This window comes from Oncorhynchus masou, chromosome 27 (genome assembly GCF_036934945.1).
Source record: "Oncorhynchus masou masou isolate Uvic2021 chromosome 27, UVic_Omas_1.1, whole genome shotgun sequence".
Classification (NCBI taxonomy): domain Eukaryota; kingdom Metazoa; phylum Chordata; class Actinopteri; order Salmoniformes; family Salmonidae; genus Oncorhynchus; species Oncorhynchus masou.
In genome coordinates, this window is record NC_088238.1 from 3,486,976 (window position 1) to 3,501,975 (window position 15,000).

General features: G+C 43.3%; 1 pseudogene; it reads left to right on the forward strand.

Annotated features, from left to right (window-relative positions):
- The window catches only part of LOC135516564 (thyrotropin-releasing hormone-degrading ectoenzyme-like), a 343,742-nt pseudogene that overhangs the window by 292,320 nt on the left and 36,422 nt on the right, over positions 1-15,000 (forward strand).

Sequence of the window (15,000 nt, forward strand, 5' to 3'; positions counted from 1 at the left end):
GCCAGAAGACCTCTTTATTTAACCATGTAGTCCTGTTGAGGTCAGAGACCTCTTTATTTAACCATGTAGTCCTGTTGAGGTCAGAAGACCTCTTTATTTAACCATGTAGTCCTGTTGAGGTCAGAGACCTCTTTATTTAACCATGTAGTCCTGTTGAGGCCAGAAGACCTCTTTATTTAACCATGTAGTCCTGTTGAGGTCAGAGACCTCTTTATTTAACCATGTAGTCCTGTTGAGGCCAGAAGACCTCTTTATTTAACCATGTAGTCCTGTTGAGGTCAGAGACCTCTTTATTTAACCATGTAGTCCTGTTGAGGCCAGAAGACCTCTTTATTTAACCATGTAGTCCTGTTGAGGCCAGAAGACCTCTTTCCAAGTGCCTCCCTGCTGTATTCATTGTTTTTTTCTATAGTATCTCGTGGTTTTTCATCGACCTCTCTGACCTCTCTGACCTTTGGCCTCTGACCCTCAGGAGAAGCAGCGTTTCCTGACTGATGTTCTCCATGAGGTGATGCTGCTGGACGGTCTGGCCAGCTCCCATCCTATCTCTCAGGAGGTGTACGACGCCACGGACATAGACAGAGTGTTTGACTGGATCGCATACAAGAAGGTAAGCTATTGGTATGCCATGCAAACAGGCACACCCCTACGTACAACCCTCAGCCATGCAAACAGGCACACCGCTACGTATAAACCCTCAGCCATGCAAACAGGCACACCCCTACGTATAAACCCTCAGCCATGCAAACAGGCACACCCCTACGTATAAACCCTCAGCCATGCAAACAGGCACACCCCTACGTATAAACCCTCAGCCATGCAAACAGGCACACCCCTACGTATAAACCCTCAGCCATGCAAACAGGCACACCCCTACGTATAAACCCTCAGCCATGCAAACAGGCACACACGTACACAAATATACACACATACACACGTACACACATACACACACACACACACACACATGCACACATACACACATACACACATACACACACACACACACACACACATACACACGTACACACATACACACATACACACACACACACACACACATGCACACATACACACATACACACACACACACACACGTACACACATATACACACACGTACACACGTACACACGTAACACACGTACACACAAACAACCAGGCTTCTTTTCTTCCTAAATTCCAAATGATCTTTCCTCAACCACACCTGTGTTGATCCACAGTCCCAACTCACATATGATATTCCACAGTAACACCTCAACCACACCTGTATTTTGATTCCACAGTAACACCTCACCACATGTATTGTGATATTCCACAGTAACACCCCACCTGTATTGTGATATTCCACAGTAACACCCTCACCTGTATTGTGATATTCCACAGTAACACCTCACCTGTATTGAGATATTCCACAGTAACACCTCACCTGTATTGTGATATTCCACAGTAACACCTCACCTGTATTGAGATATTCCACAGTAACACCTCACCTCACCTGTATTGTAATATTCCACAGTAACACCCACACCTGTATTGTGATATTCCACAGTAACACCTCACCTGTATTGAGATATTCCACAGATACCTGTATTGTAATATTCCACAGTAACACCTCACCTGTATTGAGATATTCCACAGTAACACCCTACCTCACCTGTATTGTAATATTCCACAGTAACACCTCACCTGTATTGAGATATTCCACAGTAACACACCTCACCTGTATTGTAATATTCCACAGTAACACCTCACCTGTATTGAGATATTCCACAGTAACATTCCACCTGTATTGTAATATTCCACAGTAACACCTCACCTGTATTGAGATATTCCACAGTAACACCTCTACCTCACCTGTATTGTAATATTCCACAGTAACACCTCACCTGTATTGTAACACCTCACCTGTATTGTAGATATTCCACAGTAACACCTAACACCTCACCTGTATTGTAATATTCCACAGTAACACCTCACCTGTATTGAGATATTCCACAGTAACACCTCACCTGTATTGTGATATTCCACAGTAACACCTCACCTGTATTGTAATATTCCACAGTAACACCTCACCTGTATTGAGATATTCCACAGTAACACCTCTACCTCACCTGTATTGTAATATTCCACAGTAACACCTCACCTGTATTGTGATATTCCACAGTACCTGTATTCCTCACCTGTATTGTAATATTCCACAGTAGACATTCCACAGTAACACCTCCTGTATTGAGATATTCCACAGTAACACCTCACCTGTATTGAGATATTCCACAGTAACACCCCACCTGTATTGTAATATTCCACAGTAACACCTCACCTGTATTGAGATATTCCACAGTAACACCCTCACCTGTATTGTAATATTCCACAGTAACACCTCACCTGTATTGAGATATTCCACAGTAATACCTCACCTGTATTGTAATATTCCACAGTAACACCTCACCTGTATTGAGATATTCCACAGTAACACCTCACCTGTATTGAGATATTCCACAGTAACACCCCACCTGTATTGTAATATTCCACAGTAACACCTCACCTGTATTGAGATATTCCACAGTAACACACCCCACCTGTATTGTAATATTCCACAGTAACACCTCACCTGTATTGAGATATTCCACAGTAACACCTCACCTGTATTGTGATATTCCACAGTAACACCTCACCTGTATTGAGATATTCCACAGTAACACCTCACCTGTATTGTGATATTCCACAGTAACACCTCACCTGTATTGAATATTCCACAGTAACACCTCACCTGTATTGAGATATTCCACAGTAACACCTCACCTGTATTGTAATATTCCACAGTAACACCTCACCTGTATTGTGATATTCCACAGTAACACCTCACCACCTGTATTGAGATATTCCACAGTAACTCCTCACCTGTTTTATTGTAATATTCCACAGTAACACCTCAGTAACCTCACCTGTATTGAGATATTCCACAGTAACACCTCACCTGTACCTGTAATATTCCACAGTAACATCACCTTCCATTGTAATTCCACCTCACCTCACCTGTATTGTAATATTCCACACAGTAACAGTAACACCTCTACCTCACCTGTATTGTAATATTCCACAGTAATACCTCACCTGTATTGAGATATTCCACAGTAACACCTCTACCTCACCTGTATTGTAATATTCCACAGTAACACCTCACCTGTATTGAGATATTCCACAGTAACACCTCACCTGTATTGAGATATTCCACAGTACCTCACCTGTATTGAATATTCCACAGTAACACACTACCTGTATTGAGATATTCCACAGTAACACCCCACCTGTATTGAGATATTCCACAGTAACACCTCACCTGTATTGAGATATTCCACAGTAACACCCCACCTGTATTGTAATATTCCACAGTAACACCTCACCTGTATTGAGATATTCCACAGTAACACCTCACCTCTATTGTAATATTCCACAGTAACACCTCACCTGTATTGAGATATTCCACAGTAACCTGTATTGTAATATTCCCAGTAACACCTGTATTGTATTGTAATATTCCACAGTAACACCTCACCTGTATTGAGATATTCCACAGTAACACCCCACCTGTATTGTAATATTCCACAGTAACACCCTCACCTGTATTGAGATATTCCACAGTAACACCTCACCTGTATTGAGATATTCCACTGTATTGTAACACACCTCACCTGTATTGTAATATTCCACAGTAACACCTCACCTGTATTGAGATATTCCACAGTAACACCCCACCTGTATTGTAATATTCCACAGTAACACCTCACCTGTATTGAGATATTCCACAGTAACACCTCACCTGTATTGTGATATTCCACAGTAACACCTCACCTGTATTGTAATATTCCACAGTAACACCTCACCTGTATTGAGATATTCCACAGTCACCTGTATTGTAATATTCCACAGTAACACCTCACCTGTATTAATTCCTCACCTGTATAATTCAGTAACACAGTAACACAGTAACACCTCACCTGTATTGAGATATTCCACAGTAACACCCCACCTGTATTGTAATATTCCACAGTAACACCTCACCTGTATTGAGATATTCCACAGTAACACCCCACCTGTATTGTAATATTCCACAGTAACACCTCACCTGTATTGAGATATTCCACAGTAACACACCACCTGTATTGTAATATTCCACAGTAACACCTCACCTGTATTGAGATATTCCACAGTAACACCTCACCTGTATTGAGATATTCCACAGTAACACCCCACCTGTATTGTAATATTCCACAGGAACACCTCACCTGTATTGAGATATTCCACAGTAACACCTCACCTGTAATATTATTCACCTGTATTGAGATATTCCACAGTAACACCTCACCTGTATTGTGATATTCCACAGTAACCTCACCTCACCTGTATTGTAATATTCCACAGTAACACCTCACCTGTATTGAGATATTCCACAGTAACACCTCTACCTCACCTGTATTGTAATATTCCACAGTAACACCTCACCTGTATTGTGATATTCCACAGTAATTCCTCACCTGTATTGTAATATTCCACAGTAACACCTCTACCTCACCTGTATTGTAATATTCCACAGTAACACCTCTGTATTGTAATATTCCACAGTCACCTGTATTGTAATATTACACAGTAACACCTCTACCTCACCTGTATTGTAATATTCCACAGTAATACCTCACCTGTATTGAGATATTCCACAGTAACACCTCTACCTCACCTGTATTGTAATATTCCACAGTAACACCTCACCTGTATTGAGATATTCCACAGTAACACCTCTACCTCACCTGTATTGTAATATTCCACAGTAACACCCCACCTGTATTGAGATATTCCACAGTAACACCTCACCTGTATTGAGATATTCCACAGTAACACCCCACCTGTATTGTAATATTCCACAGTAACACCTCACCTGTATTGAGATATTCCACAGTAACACCTCACCTCTATTGTAATATTCCACAGTAACACCTCACCTGTATTGAGATATTCCACAGTAACACCTCACCTGTATTGAGATATTCCACAGTAACACCTCACCTGTATTGAGATATTCCACAGTAACACCCCACCTGTATTGTAATATTCCACAGTAACACCTCACCTGTATTGAGATATTCCACAGTAACACCTCACCTGTATTGAGATATTCCACAGTAACACCCTACCTGTATTGTAATATTCCACAGTAACACCTCACCTGTATTGAGATATTCCACAGTAACACCCCACCTGTATTGTAATATTCCACAGTAACACCTCACCTGTATTGAGATATTCCACAGTAACACCTCACCTGTATTGTGATATTCCACAGTAACACCTCACCTGTATTGTATTAATATTCCACAGTAACACCTCACCTGTATTGAGATATTCCACAGTAACACCACTACCTCACCTGTATTGTAATATTCCACAGTAACACCTCACCTGTATTGAGATATTCCACAGTAACACCCCACCTGTATTGTAATATTCCACAGTAACACCTCACCTGTATTGAGATATTCCACAGTAACACCCCACCTGTATTGTAATATTCCACAGTAACACCTCACCTGTATTGAGATATTCCACAGTAACACCTCACCTCCACAGTAACACCTCATTGTGAGATATTAACACCTCTACCTCACCTGTATTGTAATATTCCACAGTAACACCTCACCTGTATTGAGATATTCCACAGTAACACCTCTACCTCACCTGTATTGTAATATTCCACAGTAACACCTCACCTGTATTGAGATATTCCACAGTAACACCTGTATTGTAATATTCCACAGTAACACCTCACCTGTATTGTAATATTCCACAGTAACACCTCACCTGTATTGTGATATTCCACAGTAACACCTCACCTGTATTGTAATATAGTAACAGTAACACCTCTACCTCACCTTACCTCACCTGTATTGTAATATTCCACAGTAACACCTCTACCTCACCTGTATTGTAATATTCCACAGTAACACCTCTACCTCACCTGTATTGTAATATTCCACAGTAACACCTCTACCTCACCTGTATTGTAATATTCCACAGTAACACCTCACCTGTATTGATATAGTAACACCTCACCTGTATTGAGATATTCCACAGTAACACCCCACCTGTATTGTAATATTCCACAGTAACACCTCACCTGTATTGAGATATTCCTCACCTGTATTGAGATATTCCACAGTAACACCTCACCTGTATTGTGATATTCCACAGTAACACCTCACCTGTATTGTAATATTCCACAGTAACACCTCACCTGTATTGAGATATTCCACAGTAACACCTCTACCTCACCTGTATTGTAATATTCCACAGTAACACCTCACCTGTATTGTGATATTCCACAGTAATACCTCACCTGTATTGTAATATTCCACAGTAACACCTCTACCTCACCTGTATTGTAATATTCCACAGTAACACCTCTACCTCACCTGTATTGTAGATATTCCACAGTATTGTAATATTCCACAGTAACACCTCTACCTCACCTGTATTGTAATATTCCACAGTAACACCTCTACCTCACCTGTATTGTAATATTCCACAGTAACACCTCTACCTCACCTGTATTGTAATATTCCACAGTAACACCTCACCTGTATTGAGATATTCCACAGTAACACCTCACCTGTATTGAGATATTCCACAGTAACACCCCACCTGTATTGTAATATTCCACAGTAACACCTCACCTGTATTGAGATATTCCACAGTAACACCTCACCTGTATTGAGATATTCCACAGTAACACCCCACCTGTATTGTAATATTCCACAGTAACACCTCACCTGTATTGAGATATTCCACAGTAACACCCCACCTGTATTGTAATATTCCACAGTAACACCTCACCTGTATTGAGATATTCCACAGTAACACCCCACCTGTATTGTAATATTCCACAGTAACACCTCACCTGTATTGAGATATTCCACAGTAACACCTCTACCTCACCTGTATTGTAATATTCCACAGTAACACCTCACCTGTATTGTGATATTCCACAGTAATTCCTCACCTGTATTGTAATATTCCACAGTAACACCTCTACCTCACCTGTATTGTAATATTCCACAGTAACACCTCTACCTCACCTGTATTGTAATATTACACAGTAACACCTCTACCTCACCTGTATTGTAATATTCCACAGTAATACCTCACCTGTATTGAGATATTCCACAGTAACACCTCTACCTCACCTGTATTGAGATATTCCACAGTAACACCTCTACCTCACCTGTATTGTAATATTCCACAGTAACACCCCACCTGTATTGAGATATTCCACAGTAACACCTCACCTGTATTGAGATATTCCACAGTAACACCCCACCTGTATTGTAATATTCCACAGTAACACCTCACCTGTATTGAGATATTCCACAGTAACACCTCACCTCTATTGTAATATTCCACAGTAACACCTCACCTGTATTGAGATATTCCACAGTAACACCTCACCTGTATTGAGATATTCCACAGTAACACCTCACCTGTATTGAGATATTCCACAGTAACACCCCACCTGTATTGTAATATTCCACAGTAACACCTCACCTGTATTGAGATATTCCACAGTAACACCTCACCTGTATTGAGATATTCCACAGTAACACCCCACCTGTATTGTAATATTCCACAGTAACACCTCACCTGTATTGAGATATTCCACAGTAACACCCCACCTGTATTGTAATATTCCACAGTAACACCTCACCTGTATTGAGATATTCCACAGTAACACCTCACCTGTATTGTGATATTCCACAGTAACACCTCACCTGTATTGTAATATTCCACAGTAACACCTCACCTGTATTGAGATATTCCACAGTAACACCTCTACCTCACCTGTATTGTAATATTCCACAGTAACACCTCACCTGTATTGAGATATTCCACAGTAACACCCCACCTGTATTGTAATATTCCACAGTAACACCTCACCTGTATTGAGATATTCCACAGTAACACCCCACCTGTATTGTAATATTCCACAGTAACACCTCACCTGTATTGAGATATTCCACAGTAACACCTCACCTGTATTGTGATATTCCACAGTAACACCTCACCTGTATTGTAATATTCCACAGTAACACCTCACCTGTATTGAGATATTCCACAGTAACACCTCTACCTCACCTGTATTGTAATATTCCACAGTAACACCTCACCTGTATTGTGATATTCCACAGTAATACCTCACCTGTATTGTAATATTCCACAGTAACACCTCTACCTCACCTGTATTGTAATATTCCACAGTAACACCTCTACCTCACCTGTATTGTAATATTCCACAGTAACACCTCTACCTCACCTGTATTGTAATATTCCACAGTAACACCTCTACCTCACCTGTATTGTAATATTCCACAGTAACACCTCACCTCTATTGTAATATTCTGCAGTAACACCCCACCTGTATTGTAATATTCCACAGTAACACCTCACCTGTATTGTAATATTCCGCAGTAACACCTCAAACACACCTGTATTATAATTTTCCACAGTAACACCTCAACCACACCTTTATTACATACTAAACTATGACACCACACCTGTATTGTAATATCTCACAGCGTTTAGATTGAATTCATGTGCTGGGTGCTTGATGTGAACAGTTTGGGTTTAATAAAAAATAAAATAAACTTTGCATATAAATGAGAGAGGGACTTTTCCTTCAAAATGAGAATGAGGTGCAGGGAGGAGACGAAGAGAGTTGTAGGGGGGAGGGGGAGAGAGAAAGAGAGAAAGAGATAGGGGGAGAGAGAGATGGGGAGAGAGAGAGAGAGATGGGGGAGAGAGAGATGGGGAGAGAGAGAGAGAGAGTGTCACGCCCTGGTCTATATTTATTATGTTATCTTCATTTATTGGGTCAGGCCAGGGTGTGACATGGGTTTGTTTGTAGTGTGTTTCATCTTGGGGTTGTGTGGGGTGTACAGATTAGTCTATGGCTGCCTGAGGCGGTTCTCAATCAGAGTCAGGTGATCATCGCTGTCTCTGATTGGGAACCATATTTAGGTAGCCTGGGTTTCACTGTGTGTTTGTGGGTGATTGTTCCTGTCTCTGTGTTTGTTGCACCAGTCAGGGCTGTTTCGGTTTTCGACGTTTGTTGTTTTGTATTATTCGTGTTCTTCATCATTAAAGACGTATCGAACGAACCACGTTGCATTTTGGTCCGATCCTTGTTCCACCTCTTCGTCAGAGGAGGAGTTGGAAGAAAGCCATTACAGAGAGAGAGAGAGAGATGGGGGAGAGAGAGCGAGGTGGGGGAGGGAGAGAGAGGGAGAGAGATGGGGGAGGGAGAGAGAGAGAGAGAGAAAGAAAGAAAGAAAGGAAGAAAGAAAGAAAGAAATAAATAAAGAAAGAAAGAAAGAAAGAGAGGAGTGTGGTAGACAGAGAGAGAGAGAGAGAGAGAGAGAGAGAGAGAGAGAGAGAGAGAGAGAGCGAGAGAGAGAGATGGAGAGCAGGCCCCTGGGGTATGATAGCACAATAAACAGCTCATCTAGGGAGCAGGCTAAATCTCAGTAATCACATCTCTCTCCAGATAAATGGTTTTATATAGCCCTGTGAAAGAAACAATGTGCATGACTGCATAGCAAGCAACAGACAACAAGTGTACAGGATGTGGAATATGATGTCTCTGTCCTATGAAACAGTGTTCATCACTGCAGACCAATCAAATCAATGTATATTGGTCGCGACACGCACATTTAGCAGATGTTATCACAGGAGCAGTGTAATGCTGATGTCCCTGTGTTTATCTTCCTACCTAACAATACAAAACAATACACACAAATGCCCCCAAAATAAAAAAGAGATTCAGAAATATAGAAATATCAGAACAAGTAATGTCATTATTTGGATGGTGTGTATAGACAGTATAGACAGTAGTTATATAGGATGGTGTGTATAGACAGTAGTTATATAGGATGGTGTGTATAGACAGTAGTTATATAGGATGGTGTGTATAGACAGTATAGACAGTAGTTATATAGGATGGTGTTTATAGACAGTTGTTATATATAGGATGGTGTGTATAGACAGTAGTTATATAGGATGGTGTGTGTAGACAGTAGTTATATAGGATGGTGTTTATAGACAGTTGTTATATAGGATGATGTGTGTAGACAGTAGTTATATAGGATGGTGTTTATAGACAGTAGTTATATAGGATGGTGTGTATAGACAGTAGTTATATAGGATGGTGTGTATAGACAGTAGTTATATAGGATGGTGTGTATAGACAGTTGTTATATATAGGATGGTGTGTATAGACAGTAGTTATATAGGATGGTGTTTATAGACAGTTGTTATATATAGGATGGTGTGTATAGACAGTAGTTATATAGGATGGTGTGTGTAGACAGTAGTTATATAGGATGGTGTTTATAGACAGTTGTTATATAGGATGATGTGTGTAGACAGTAGTTATATAGGATGGTGTTTATAGACAGTTGTTATATATAGGATGGTGTGTATAGACAGTAGTTATATATAGGATGGTGTGTATAGACAGTAGTTATATAGGATGGTGTGTATAGACAGTAGTTATATAGGATGGTGTTTATAGACAGTTGTTATATATAGGATGGTGTGTATAGACAGTATAGACAGTAGTTATATATATAGGATGGTGTGTATAGACAGTATAGACAGTAGATATATAGAATGGTGCGTATAAACAGTAGTTATATAGAATGGTGTGTATAGACAGTAGTTATATAGAATAGTGTGTATAGACAGTATAGACAGTAGTTATATAGAATGGTGTGTATAGACAGTAGTTATATAAGATGGTGTGTATAGACAGTAGTTATATATAATGGTGTGTATAGACAGTAGTTATATAGAATGGTGTGTATAGACAGTAGTTATATAAGATGGTGTGTATAGACAGTAGTTATATAGGATGGTGTGTATAGAAAGTAGTTATATAGAATGGTGTGTATAGACAGTAGTTATATAGAATGGTGTGTATAGACAGTAGTTATATAAGATGGTGTGTATAGACAGTAGTTATATAGGATGGTATGTATAGACAGTAGTTATATAGGATGGTGTGTATAGACAGTAGTTATATAGGATGGTGTGTATAGACAGTATAGACAGTAGTTATATAGGATGGTGTGTATAGACAGTAGTTATATATAGGATGGTGTGTATAGACAGTAGTTATATAGGATGGTGTGTATAGACAGTAGTTATATAGGATGGTGTGTATAGACAGTAGTTATATAGGATGGTGTGTATAGACAGTAGTTATATAGGATGGTGTGTATAGACAGTAGTTATATAGGATGGTGTGTATAGACAGTAGTTATATAGGATGGTGTGTATAGACAGTAGTTATATAGAATGGTGTGTATAGACAGTAGTTATATAGGATGGTGTGTATAGACAGTATAGACAGTAGTTATATAGGATGGTGTGTATAGACAGTAGTTATATAAGATGGTGTGTATAGACAGTAGTTATATAGGATGGTGTGTATAGACAGTAGTTATATATAGCATGGTGTGTATAGACAGTAGTTATATAGGATGGTGTCTATAGACAGTAGTTACAGTGACTAAGGTTGAGGGCAGGGTACAGGTGGTAGCTGGCTAGTAACAGTGACTAAGGTTGAGGGTAGAGTACCAGGTGGTTCCCGGCTAGTAACAGTGACTAAGGTTGAGGGTAGAGTACCAGGTGGTTCCCGGCTAGTAACAGTGACTAAGGTTGAGGGTAGAGTACCAGGTGGTTCCCGGCTAGTAACAGTGACTAAGGTTGAGGGTAGAGTACCAGGTGGTTCCCGGCTAGTAACAGTGACTAAGGTTGAGGGTAGAGTACCAGGTGGTTCCCGGCTAGTAACAGTGACTAAGGTTGAGGGTAGAGTACCGGGTGGTTCCCGGCTAGTAACAGGGACTCATGTTCAGGTCAGGGTACTGGGCAGAGGCTGGCTAGTAACAGTGACTCATGTTCAGGGCAGGGTACTGGGTGGAGGCTGGCTAGTAACAGTGACTCATGTTCAGGGCAGGGTACTGGGTGGAGGCTGGCTAGTAACAGGGACTCATGTTCAGGGCAGGGTACTGGGTGGAGGCTGGCTAGTAACAGTGACTCATGTTCAGGGCAGGGTACTGGGTGGAGGCTGGCTAGTAACAGTGACTAAGGTTCAGGGCAGGGTTCTGTGTGGAGGCTGGCTAGTAACAGTGACTAAGGTTCAGGGCAGGGTTCTGTGTGGAGGCTGGCTAGTAACAGTGACTCATGTTCAGGGCAGGGTACTGGGTGGAGGCTGGCTAGTAACAGTGACTCATGTTCAGGGCAGGGTACTGGGTGGAGGCTGGCTAGTAACAGGGACTCATGTTCAGGGCAGGGTACTGGGTGGAGGCTGGCTAGTAACAGTGACTCATGTTCAGGGCAGGGTACTGGGTGGAGGCTGGCTAGTAACAGTGACTAAGGTTCAGGGCAGGGTTCTGTGTGGAGGCTGGCTAGTAACAGTGACTCATGTTCAGGGCAGGGTACTGGGTGGAGGCTGGCTAGTAACAGTGACTAAGGTTCAGGGCAGGGTTCTGTGTGGAGGCTGGCTAGTAACAGTGACTCATGTTCAGGGCAGGGTACTGGGTGGAGGCTGGCTAGTAACAGTGACTAAGGTTCAGGGCAGGGTTCTGTGTGGAGGCTGGCTAGTAACAGTGACTCATGTTCAGGGCAGGGTTCTGTGTGGAGGCTGGCTAGTAACAGTGACTCATGTTCAGGGCAGGGTACTGGGTGGAGGCTGGCTAGTAACAGTGACTAAGGTTCAGGGCAGGGTTCTGTGTGGAGGCTGGCTAGTAACAGTGACTCATGTTCAGGGCAGGGTACTGGGTGGAGGCTGGCTAGTAACAGTGACTAAGGTTCAGGGCAGGGTTCTGTGTGGAGGCTGGCTAGTAACAGTGACTCATGTTCAGGGCAGGGTTCTGTGTGGAGGCTGGCTAGTAACAGTGACTCATGTTCAGGGCAGGGTACTGGGTGGAGGCTGGCTAGTAACAGGGACTCATGTTCAGGGCAGGGTTCTGTGTGGAGGCTGGCTAGTAACAGTGACTAAGGTTCAGGGCAGGGTACTGGGTGGAGGCTGGCTAGTAACAGTGACTCATGTTCAGGGCAGGGTACTGTGTGGAGGCTGGCTAGTAACAGGGACTCATGTTCAGGGCAGGGTACTGGGTGGTAGCTGGCTAGTAACAGTGACTCATGTTCAGGGCAGGGTACTGGGTGGTAGCTGGCTAGTAACAGTGACTAAGGTTCAGGGCAGGGTACTGGGTGGAGGCTGGCTAGTAACAGTGACTCATGTTCAGGGCAGGGTACTGTGTGAAGGCTGGCTAGTAACAGTGACTCATGTTCAGGGCAGGGTACTGTGTGGAGGCTGGCTAGTAACAGTGACTCATGTTCAGGGCAGGGTACTGTGTGGAGGCTGGCTAGTAACAGTGACTCATGTTCAGGGCAGGGTACTGGGTGGAGGCTGGCTAGTAACAGTGACTAAGGTTCAGGGCAGGGTTCTGTGTGGAGGCTAGTAACAGTGACTCATGTTCAGGGCAGGGTACTGGGTGGAGGCTGGCTAGTAACAGTGACTCATGTTCAGGGCAGGGTACTGTGTGGAGGCTGGCTAGTAACAGTGACTCATGTTCAGGGCAGGGTTCTGTGTGGAGGCTGGCTAGTAACAGGGACTCATGTTCAGGGCAGGGTACTGGGTGGAGGCTGGCTAGTAACAGTGACTAAGGTTCAGGGCAGGGTACTGGGTGGAGGCTGGCTAGTAACAGTGACTCATGTTCAGGGCAGGGTACTGGGTGGAGGCTGGCTAGTAACAGTGACTCATGTTCAGGGCAGGGTTCTGTGTGGAGGCTGGCTAGTAACAGTGACTCATGTTCAGGGCAGGGTACTGGGTGGAGGCTGGCTAGTAACAGTGACTCATGTTCAGGGCAGGGTACTGTGTGGAGGCTGGCTAGTAACAGTGACTCATGTTCAGGGCAGGGTACTGGGTGGAGGCTAGTAACAGTGACTCATGTTCAGGGCAGGGTTCTGTGTGGAGGCTGGCTAGTAACAGTGACTCATGTTCAGGGCAGGGTACTGTGTGGAGGCTAGTAACAGTGACTAAGGTTCAGGGCAGGGTTCTGGGTGGAGGCTGGCTAGTAACAGTGACTCAGGTTCAGGGCAGGGTTCTGGGTGGAGGCTGGCTAGTAACAGTGACTAAGGTTCAGGGCAGGGTTCTGGGTGGAGGCTGGCTAGTAACAGTGACTAAGGTTCAGGGCAGGGTACTGGGTGGAGGCTAGTAACAGTGACTCAGGTTCAGGGCAGGGTACTGTGTGGAGGCTGGCTAGTAACAGTGACTAAGGTTCAGGGCAGGGTACTGGGTGGAGGCTAGTAACAGTGACTAAGGTTCAGGGCAGGGTACTGGGTGGAGGCTAGTAACAGTGACTAAGGTTCAGGGCAGGGTACTGGGGGGAGGCTAGTAACAGTGACTCATGTTCAGGGCAGGGTACTGGGGGGAGGCTAGTAACAGTGACTCATGTTCAGGGCAGGGTACTGGGTGGAGGCTAGTAACAGTGACTAAGGTTCAGGGCAGGGTACTGGGTGGAGGCTAGTAACAGTGACTAAGGTTCAGGGCAGGGTACTGGGGGAGGCTAGTAACAGTGACTCATGTTCAGGGCAGGGTACTGTGTGGAGGCTGGCTAGTAACAGTGACTAAGGTTCAGGGCAGGGTACTGTGTGGAGGCTGGCTAGTAACAGTGACTCATGTTCAGGGCAGGGTACTGGGTGGAGGCTGGCTAGTAACAGTGACTCATGTTCAGGGCAGGGTACTGGGGGGAGGCTAGTAACAGTGACTCATGTTCAGGGCAGGGTACTGGGTGGAGGCTGGCTAGTAACAGTGACTAAGGTTCAGGGCAGGGTACTGGGTGGAGGCTAGTAACAGTGACTAAGGTTCAGGGCAGGGTACTGGGGGGAGG